This window comes from Pristis pectinata, chromosome 2 (assembly GCF_009764475.1).
Source record: "Pristis pectinata isolate sPriPec2 chromosome 2, sPriPec2.1.pri, whole genome shotgun sequence".
NCBI lineage: Eukaryota > Metazoa > Chordata > Chondrichthyes > Rhinopristiformes > Pristidae > Pristis > Pristis pectinata.
This window is the reverse complement of record NC_067406.1, coordinates 3,518,864-3,530,115: the sequence shown is the minus strand read 5'-3', so window position 1 is coordinate 3,530,115 and position 11,252 is coordinate 3,518,864.

The following is an 11,252-nucleotide window of genomic DNA, read 5'->3' as shown; positions in this document are numbered from 1 at the left end:
CCTGCCGCACCCAGACGCGGACTTGGGTTTTGCTCCCGGGACACTGCGCCAATGCAGTCAGTTCCTGAGCTGGGCGCTGCTCCAGTCCATATGAGACAGATTATGGGCTGGCTGCCGTTCCATCGATCAGTCCTGCAGAACCTCCCTGCCTCATCTTCACAACATTCCAACATCTCAGTAAAGAAAGAGAGACCTGCGTTTATATAGCGCCTGTGCAACATCGGGACGAACCATTGAAACGCTCTAGAAGAGGGGGGTTGGGGAAGCCCACCTAGGCAGTAGGATTATGACCAGTGCCTCTTTGGGGGTCTCTCCAAAGGTGGATGTAACACAACCAGAACTCAGAAACACAAGAAAATAGGAGCAGGGGTAGGCTACTTGGCCTCCTAAACTAAGATTTCTTTATTAATCACATGTACATCGAAACACACAGTGAAATGCATCTTTTGCGTAGAGTGTTCTGGGGGCAGCCTGCAAGTATCGCCACGTTTCCGGTGCCAACATACCATGCCCACAACTTCCTAACCTGTACATCTTTGGAATGTGGGAGGAAACCGGAGCACCCGGAGGAAACCCACGCAGATACGGAGAGAACGTACAAACTCCTTACAGACAGTGGCCAGAATTGAACCCAGGGCGCTGGCGCTGAAATAACGTTACGCTAACTGCTATGCATCATTCAGTATGATCATGGTTGATCTACACTGGCCTCAACTCCTCAGAGTCACACAGCGTGGAAACAGTCCCTTCGGCCCGACTGGTCCCTGCCAGCCAAGATTCCCATCTAAACTAGTCCCATTTGCCTGCATTTGGTCTACACCCCTCTAAACCTTTCTGTCCACGTACCCGTCTTTTAAATGTTGTTAATATACCTGCCTCAACCACTTCCTCTGGCAGCTCGTTCCATATACAGACCACCCTCTGGGTGAAGAAGGGTTAAGGTGAGAGGGAAGAGTTTAATAGGGACCTGAAGTTGCCCTTCAGGTTCACATTAAATCTCTCCCCTCTCACCCTAACCCTATGCCCTCTAATTCTTGATTCCCCAACCCTGGGAAAATGACTGAGTGCATTCACCCTGTCTATGCCCCTCCTGATGTTATACACCACTATAAGGTCAGCCCTCAGTCTCCTACGCTCTGAGGAATAATGTCCCAACCTGCTCAACCTCTCTTTATAACTCAATCCCTTGAGTCCTGGAAACATCCTTGTAAATGTCCTCTGCACTCTTAATGGCATCTTTCCTTTTCTGTGCCATTTCTCCGCACCCCTTTACTCCTCAATCAGTCACATATTGATCCACCTTTAATGATTTGGCTTTTGCCATTCGTCAGGGCAGAGAATTGCACCACCTCGGCAAGAGATGGCTCTGACCACACTGCGGCCCTCTCTGATTGCCACTTATACAGGTGTTCACCGTCATGAGGGACAGAGGGAGAGTGGAAGCACACAGTCTTTTTCCAAGGGCAAGGGAACCCAAAATAGAGGGCAAAGGTTTCAGGTGAGAGGGAAAAGATGTGGCAGGGGCCTGAGGGCCAACTTCTTCACACAGAGGGTGGTCCGTACATGGAACAAGCTGCCAAAGGAAGTGGTTGAGGCAGGTACATTAACAACATTTAAAAGACAATTAGTATTGGTATATCATTGCCAATACCAATACCAATACCTGTCCAAATATCTTTTAAATGTTGTTAATGTACCTGCCTCAACCACTTCCCTCTGGTAGCTCGTTCCATATACTGACCACCCTCTGTGGGATAGGAAAGGTTTAGAGGGATATGGGCCAAACATGGGCAAATGGGACTAGCTTAGCTGGGCAGCTTGGTCATCATGGACAAGATGGGCCGAAGGGCCTGTTTCAGTGCTGTGTGACTCTATGCCACCCTGGGTGTGTCAGATTCCATCTCATCCAAGGCAGTTCTCTCCGTCCTGGGCAACCATTATCCCTCAGTCAACATCACTCAAAACAAAGTATCTGTTTGGCGTCAAATTTCTGTTTCTGGGGTCTTGCTGTGCATTGTCCCCATGCTCCTCGTCTTTCAGAGATGCCCTGAGGTGGTCTGTACTGCAGGAGCAGGGCTGGACTGTTCCCTCTGCAATGTTGGGAAAGGCAGCAACGGCGATTACCTGTTGACAGGATGTGACCATCACTGGACAGGCTAATCGTTATCACCCACCTCTAATCGCCCTCGAACCCAGGGGCTTGCAAGTACAGAGGGCAGTTTCGTCAAGGGTCTGCAGTCACAGACAGGGTAAGGATGGCAGATTCCCTTCACTGGGTGACATTCACAAAGCTGGTGGGTGTTCATACAGCAACACACAAAATGCTGCAGGAACTCAGCAGGACAGGCAGCATCTATGGAGGGAAATGGACAGTCGATGTTTCAGGTCGAGATCCTTCATCAGTCCATTTCCCTCCACAGATGCTGCCTGACCTGCTGAGTTCCTCCAGCTTTTTGTGTGTTGCTCCAGATTCCAGTATTTTAAGTCTCTTATGTTTTGGGTGTTTCTACAGCAGGGATGTGTCATGGTCACTGGTGCAGATGTTGGTGTTTCATTGCAGATTCATTTCATTGTTTGAAGCAGGGGAATAAAATCAGCACAAATACACTCACACACTCACACACACACACTCACACACACACACACACACTCACACACACACATACACTCACACACTCACACACATACACTCACGCACACACACACTCACAAACACACACACTCACACATACACACTCATGCACACACACACTCATGCACACACTCACACACACATACACTCACACACTAATACACACACACTAACACACACTCACACACACACTCACATGCACACACTCACACACACACACACACACACACACACACACACACACACACACACACACACACACACACACACACACACACACACACACACACACACACACACACCTAGGACAAGTTGGTGTACATACATCCAGAAGCCCACGTTGTTCATACAGATTTAGATATTTATGGAGGTGCACCCTGCCTTGAATTTAAATCCCCCCATCCCCACCAACCCAGCAGCTGTGGTAAAATTTGAACTTTTCTCTAGATCAAAATCTAGTAATTTAACCATTGCAGTATGTGTGTGACAAGATCTCTCAAACAAAAAACCAACCAGTGAATCTGCCGTCAATAGCACAGGTTAACGAGGGGCTTGCGTGGGGACCTGTTCACTGTTTGTCATGTTCTCTCCATGACCGCACTCCGAGCATGGCTGTTGTTCTTTGGCTGGGTGACACTCGCTGCACTGCACTGACCGGCAGGAGTCCAGCTGTCAATAAACACTGTCATTGTCCATTGACAAATGAACAGCTCACCACATAGTCAGAGTCAGGGAAAGCAAGAACCAGGGATGAACGCTCTCCAATAGCCATGGCCACTCGAACTGCAAAGGTGCAGAATGCCCCTGGCAACAAAAGGGTCAAGACAAATGGTTTGGTGAGAAATGAAAAATGAAGGGTTTGTGCGCAGGGTACAGCACATCCATTTCACGGACATACCTCGAAGCATAGAACACAGAGCAATACAGCAAGGAACAGGCCCTTCACCCCACTATGTCTGTGCCAACCATGATGTCATCGACTCATTGAGTTGTACAGCACTGTAAAAGGTCCTTCGGCCCACACGTGTCCATGCCGACCAAGATGTATATTCAAGCTAATCCCATTTAGAACATGGAACATTACAGCACAGTACAGGCCCTTTGGCCCACAATGTTGTGCCAACATTTTATCCTGCTCTAAGATCTATCTAACCCTTCCCTCCCACATAGCCCCCCATTTCTCTATCATTCATGTGTCTATCTAAGAGTTTCTTAAATGTGCCTAATGTAGCTGCCCACACAACCTCTGCCGACAGTGCGTTCCACACACCCACCACTCTCTGTGTAAAAAACTTACCTCTGACATCCCCCTTATATCTTCCTCCAATCACCTTAAAATTATGTCCCCTTGTGTTAGCCATTTTCACTCTGGGAAAAAGTCTCTGACTGTCCACTCGATCTATACCTCTTATCATCTTGTACACCTCTATCAAGTCATCTCTCATCCTCCTCTCCAAAGAGAAACACTTGGCCCATATCCCTCTAAACTCCTAACATCCGTATACCTGTCCACATACTCCTTAAATGTATCTAATGTACCTGCCTCCCCCACTTACTCCAGCAGCTGGTTCCATGTATCTACCATCCACTGTGTAAAAATGTTGCCCCTCAGGTTCTTATAAACCTTTCACTTCTAACCTTAAAATTATGTCCCTTACTTTTCAATTCCCCAACCTTGAAAAAAAGACCGCTCACCCTGTCTATGCCCCTCATGATTTTACTTACCTCCACGAGATCACCCCTCAGTCTCCTACACTCCAAGGAGTAAAGGCCCAGCCTGCCCAACCTCTCCTGATAACTCAGTCCCTTGACTCCTGGCAATCGTAAATCTCTTCTGCACTCTTTCCAGTTTAATCACATCCTTCCTACAACCAAAACTGAACACAATACTCCAAGTGTGGCCTCACCAACATCTTGCACAATCGTAACACAACCTCACAACTTCCATATTCAGTGCCCTGACTGATGAAGGCCAGTGTGCCAAAAGCCTTCTTCACTGCCCTGTCTACCTGTGACTCCACTTTAAGGGAACTATGCACCTGTACTCCAAGGTCCCTCTGTTCTACAGCAGTACCCAGGGCCCTTCTGTTCACCATGAAAGTCCTCCCTTCATATCTCTTTTTAAACAAGTCCCATCTGCCTGCACATGGTCGATATCCCTCCATTCCCTGCCTGTTCATGTGTCTGTCTAAATGCCAAACTTTGCTATCGTACTAAATGCCTTTTAAACATTGCTACTGTAAAGCAGAATGAGGTGCGTTCTGTTTCTCTGAATGCAGGGTAGGGGAACTCAGAGGTTAATCTCTGCACAGCAAGTTTCCTCATAACACCCAAGAATTCCATTGGGAATAGCATCAATGTGTTACTTGGTCAGGCATGCGTTGACTGCTGGTTGATAGGTGAGGATGAGGGAGTTGGGTGGTGCCCGCCGAGCCAATACTTATTGCCCTCTCCTGTTGTCTGAGAAGTGGCTCTGCTTTTGACCATCTCCACCAAGGAGTTGTCCCAAACGACCTCTGCTTTGTCCAGGCCTGTGTTAGTGATGGTAGCCATTCCGATGCCCAGCACCTGGATCCAGGGAACTGTTACCTGGGCAGAGACCAAGGGGCTGGTGTGTGTTGTCAAAATGGAGGAATGGGCGCATTATGGAACAGCAAGGAGGCTATTCCGCCCATCAAGATCATGCCAGCTTAATGTCCCTCTTAAATTTGCCACAGGTTTGTGAATTATTTTCCCTCAGGCACCTTTCCAGTTCCCCTTTGAAAACCTCAATGGACTATGTCCACCACCCCAATGCCACAATGCACTGCACTACACTTTTGCCTGCACTGCACTTTCTCTGTAGCCGTAACACTTTATTTTGCATTCTGTTATTGTTTTACCTTGTACGACCTCAATGCACTGTGTAATGAATTGATCTGTGTGGACGGTATGCAAGAGAAGTTTTTCACTGCACCTCAGTACAGGTGACAATAATAAACCAATTTACAGGCAGTGAGTTCCCACCATCAGCCATTTCTTCCCCACCTTTCTTGCATCCTGTGTCGCTGCTCCTTAGACCATCCACTAATGGAAACAGCCCCTTGAGACACATGCAGCACAGAAACAGGCCCTTCAGCCCACCATGTCCATGCTGACCCATCTATACTATTCCCTCCAGCTACACACATGGTCTTGTCCACCTCAGAGGCCAGCTAACTGAAGCTGCCAGCAGTCCTGGCAAAGAGCGGCACCTGGAGGGGAAACATCAGTCTCACCCACACCAACTGATGAATGACCCAAGTGATGCAGACAGCAGAGCTACTGTCTCACAGCTCCAGAGATTCAGGTTCGATCCTGACCTTGGGTGCTGTTCGTGTGGAGTTTGCATGTTCTCTTTGTGACTGTGTGGGTTTCTTCTGGGTGCTCCAGTTTCCTCCCACATCCCAATGATGTGCTGGTCGGTAGGTTGGTTGGCGACTGTAAATTACCCTGCAGGTCATAGTCATGGTCCAGTTTATTGACGTCCATGTGTGCACAGGTGCAATGAAAAACTTACTTGCAGCAACATCACAGGCATAGAGCATCAGATACACAACATTCACAAAAACATAAATTAAACATATGTTAGACACAATTTTTACAAGAAAGGCAGGGCAGGCACGGTAGTGTAGTGGTAAGTGTAACGCTTTACAGCGCCAGTGACCCAGGTTCAATTCCGGCCGCTGTCTGTAAGGAGTTTGTACGTTCTCCCCGTGTCTGCGTGGGTTTCCTCCGGGTGCTCCGGTTTCCTCCCACATTCCAAAGACGTACGGGTTAGGAAGTTGTGGGCATCCTGTGTTGGCGCCGGAAGCGTGGTGACACTTGTGGGCTGCCCCCAGAACACTCTACACAAAAGATGCATTTCACTGTGTGTTTTGATGTACGTGACTAATAAAGACATCTTATCTTATCTTAAAAAGAACACAAGTAGAACAAAAAAAAACAAAATCCATTTTAGTTCAAAGTGTTGTTAAACTATAGTCCTAAGTGTCCATCTTATCATACTAGGGAACCATTCAATAGTCTTATAACAGCGAATAGAAGCTGTCCTTGAGCCTGGTGGTACGTGTTCTCAGGCTTTTGCATCTTCTGCCCGACGGGAGAGGGGAGGAGAGAGAATGTTCGGGGTGGGTGGGGTCTTTGATCATGCTGGCTGCTGTACTGAGGCAGCGGGAAATGTAGACAGAGTCCACGGAAGGGAGGTTGGTTTGCATGATGTGCTGGGCTGCAATCACAACTCTCTGCAGTTTCTTGTAGTCCTGGGCAGAGCAGTTGCTGTACTGAGCTGCAATGCATCCAGATAGGATGCTTTCTATGGTGCATCGATAAAAGTTGGTGAGGATCATTGGGGATATGCCAAAGATCTCACTTTTTTTGATTCAACAATCCGAGGTGGTGCAGTACTGCTGCAGGAAGTGCAACTGTTCCAGTGACCCAGGTTCGATCCTGACCTCCAGTGCTGTCTGTGCAGAGTTTGCACGTTCTCCCTGTGACTGCATGGGTTTCCTCCGGATGCTCCAGTTTCCTCCCACATTCCAAAGATGTGCAGGTTGATAGATTGATTGGGCTTAACTACCACTAATGTGGCTGGGTAGTAGGAAATTCAAGGGAAGTTATGGAGTCACAGAGAGATACAGCAGGGAAACAGACCCTTCAGCCCATTGAGTCTGTACTACAATCAACCACCAATTTCAGAATCAGAATCAGGTTTATTATCACTGACAATATGACATACAATGTGTTGTTTTGCAGCAGCAGTACAGTGCAAAGACACAAAATTACTATGAATCACTAAATAAATAAATAAATAAATAAATAAATAGATAGATAGATAGATAGTGTCAGAATAAAAGGGAATAACGAGGGTTCATGGACCGTTCAGAAATCTGATGGCGGAGGGGAAGAATCTGTTCCTGAATCATTGAGTGTGGGTCTTCAGGCTCCTGTACCTCCTCCCTGATGGTAGCAACGAGAAGAGGGCATGTCCCAGATGGTGAGGATCCTTAGTGACGGATGCCGCCCTCTTGAGGCACCGCCTCTTGAAGATGTCCTCGATGGTGGCGAGGGTTGTGTCCGTGATGGAGCTGGCTGAGTCTACAGCCCTCTGCAGCCTCTTGTGATCCTGTGCATTGGAGCCTCCATACAGGCTGTGATGCAACCAGTCAGGATGCTTTCAGAATGTACACTAATGAACTTGCCCAACGGGGGTTGTGGAGGCTGGAACCGTCACAACATTAATCGCCAAGGCATAAAAGGCTACAACCAAGTGCCCAAAAATAGGCTGTGTAAGTAGGTACTTGATGGCCAGAAAGGACTTGCTTGGGCAAAGACTGTGTTTCTGTGATGTATGACTCTATAACTCTTATTATCTGGAAGCCTTGGCCTTTGTAGGTTGTGGAAACATAATCGTTCAGGGTTTTCGGAAGGAATTAGATGGGCACCTGAAAGATGAGATGAAAAAAGCAGGGGTAGTGGAACTGAGGAAAGTTGTGTGATAGAAGCTGGTATTAGCCAAATGTCCTCCATCTGTCTCTGATACTGTGAAGACACAAGAGGTTCTGCAGCTGCTGGAATCCAGAGCAAGACACACAGAATGCTGGAGCAACTCAGCAGGACAGGCAGCATCTATGGAGGGAAATGGACAGTCAACGTTTCAGGTCGAGACCCTTCGTCAGAACAGGACATCAGGACCTGATGAAGGGCCTAGACCCCAAACATTGACTGTTTATTTCCCTCCACAGATGCTGCCTGTCCTGCTGAGTTCCTCCAGCATTTTGTGTGTCTTGCTCCAGATTCTATGAACGTGTTCTGGCAAAGACAGAGTTGTAAAGAGTAGGTTGAGGTTATACCTTGAATAGTAAGAGGAACTACATTTGGACATTTATGATTCTGAGGAGACTCATCAGGATGACCTCATTGTAGGATGTGAAACAGGGGCGGTTTCAGTAAAGAGGTTTCCCATTTGGAGAAGAATGTCTTCTCCAAGAAGTTCAAGTTCAAGTTTATTGACACAGAGTATAAATGCCATGAAAATTAGTTTTTTGCAGCAGCAGCACAAGACAAGAATGATAAGACAAGGGCATTTACAAGACAAGAATAAACAAGTTCATGCAAATTGACCTAAATTATAGATAATTGACACGTGTGCAAAATAAAGAACAAAATTAACAGAACAACACTAAGTGCAAGACTTAGGGAAAGAAAAAAATATATAGTCCGAGGTAGTGTTAAGGTTTTTCAGTGGTGAACCTTTGGAATCCTAAATCCTACTGTGGAGGTTGGGTCATTGAATATATTCAAGGCTGAGGTAGATTTTTGGTCTAAAGTGGAGTCTAAGCTTGTGGAGAACAGGCAGGTAAGTGCAGCTGTGAACAGGGTAGGGACATGTTCAGCACAGCTTTTTGGGCCAAAAGGCCTGAATTGTGCTGTAATTGTTCTATGTTCTAACAAGCTTGGATCAGAAATGATCTCATTGAGTGGCAGAGCAGGCTTGAGCGGCCAGACGCCCTGCTGATGTCTCTTATGTTTTTACGCTCACTGGAATTGGACTTATCATTCTTAAAAGTGCTATCTTCGAAAAGTCACTCATTAACCACTGATTTAATGCATGCTGGAGCCAGACAAAGCAAAGGTTTGTGCGATGGGATCATGTCACTTCACTCTGAATACCAGCTCTGTCTCTGTTCCAAAACCAGAAATATAGCCCACAGCCTTGATGGAGACACAAGAGACCACAGACACTGGAATCCAGAGCAACAAACAATCTGCTGGAGGAACTCAGCGGGTCGAGCAGCATCTGTGGGAGGAAAGGAAGTGTTGACGTTTCGGGTCGAAACCCTGCATCAGGGTTAATAAAGTTGGGATTGTTAAATGTGAAGGCATTCCTTGAAGTCTCAAAGATTAAGACAAGATATTAAAATTGATAGGTAAAGTTAACTCAGAAAGAATCTCAGAAAGTCCCATGATGAGGCCTTCCACTCCAGGACATCCGAGATGTCCAACTTCTTTTCTAATCGGGGCTTCCCCCCGACTGTGGTTGAGAGAGCTCGCACCCGTATCTCTGCCATTTCCCGCACCTCCGCTCTCACCCCCACCCCTCCCAGACCCAACAGGGATAGGGTCCCCCTTGTCCTCACATTTCATCCCACCAGCCTACGTATCCAACACGTCATTCTCCACCACTTCCGCCATCTCCAACGGGACCCCACCACCAAGCACATCTTCCCCTCCCCACTCCTTTCTGCCTTTCGCAGGGACCGCGCTCTCCGCTACTCCCTAGTTCACTCCTCCCCCTCCACCCACCCCGCTCCCACCCCGGGAACTTTCCACTGCCCCTGCCATAGATGCAGCACCTGCCCCTACATCACCTCCATCACCTCCACCCAGGGACCCAAACAGTCCTTTCAGGTGAGACAGAGGTTCACCTGCACCTCCCTTAATATCATCGACTGCATTCAGTGCTCCGAGTGTGGCCTCCTCTACATCGGTGAGACCAAACGCAGACTAGGTGACCGTTTCGCAGAACACCTGCGCTCTGTCCGTAACCACGATCTGCATCTCCCTGTTGCCGGTCACTTCAACTCCCCCTCCCACACTATCACTGATATGTCAGTCCTCGGCCTCCTCCACTGCCAGGAGAATTCCAAGCGCAAACTGGAGGAACAGCACCTCATTTTGGGTTTTGGAACCTTGCAGCCTAACGGCATGAACATTGAATTCTCCCACTTTAGATAATCCCCAACCCCTTCCCCACAACACCGCCCCCCACCACCATGCTTCTTCCTTTTCCTAGCCTCTTTTTCCCCTCTCTCTCCTTACCTTTGACCCATCCCCTGGTAGATCTGCTCTCCCCTCCTCCCCCGCACCTGCCCATCACTATCTCTTACCTGCATCTACCTATCACCACCCTGTGCCCACCCCACCTCCCCTCTTTTGTCCACCTATCACTGCTCTGCTTTTCCCTCCTATATATTGGGCTTCCCCTTTTCCTATCTTCAGTCCTGAAGAAGGGTCCTGACCCGAAACGTTGGCCGCCTGCTTTTCTCCACGGATGCTGCCTGGCCTGCTGAGTTCCTCCAGCGTCATCGTGTTTTTCATCTCGATTCCAGCATCTGCAGTCCTTTGTTTCTCAGAAAGAATCTTTTGGGCAACTTTAGATATCCTAAGGAACAGAGCAGGACACAGACAGGGGACAAAGATCAGCAGCGTCACATTCAACAGTGGATGATTAACATGCATCAGAGGTCAGCAGGAATTTATCAATGTGGAGAATGCAGCTGAAGAGACCTGCAAATCCTCGAACATCCATGGGGTCTGTGACCATGAAGAGCACGTCATTGGCGTAAGCCTAGAGGATGACCCACATTTATAGTCACAGAGACATACAGCATGGAACCAGGCCCTTCGGCCCAACTGGTCCATGCTGACCAAGATTTCCATCTAACTCAGTCCCATTTTTTGGTCTTGGTATTGGTTTATTATTGTCACTTGTACCGAGGTACAGTGAAAAACTTGCCTTGCATACCGATCGTACAGGTCAATTCATTACACAGTGCATTGAGGTAGTACAGGGTAAAACAATAACAGAATACAGAGTAAA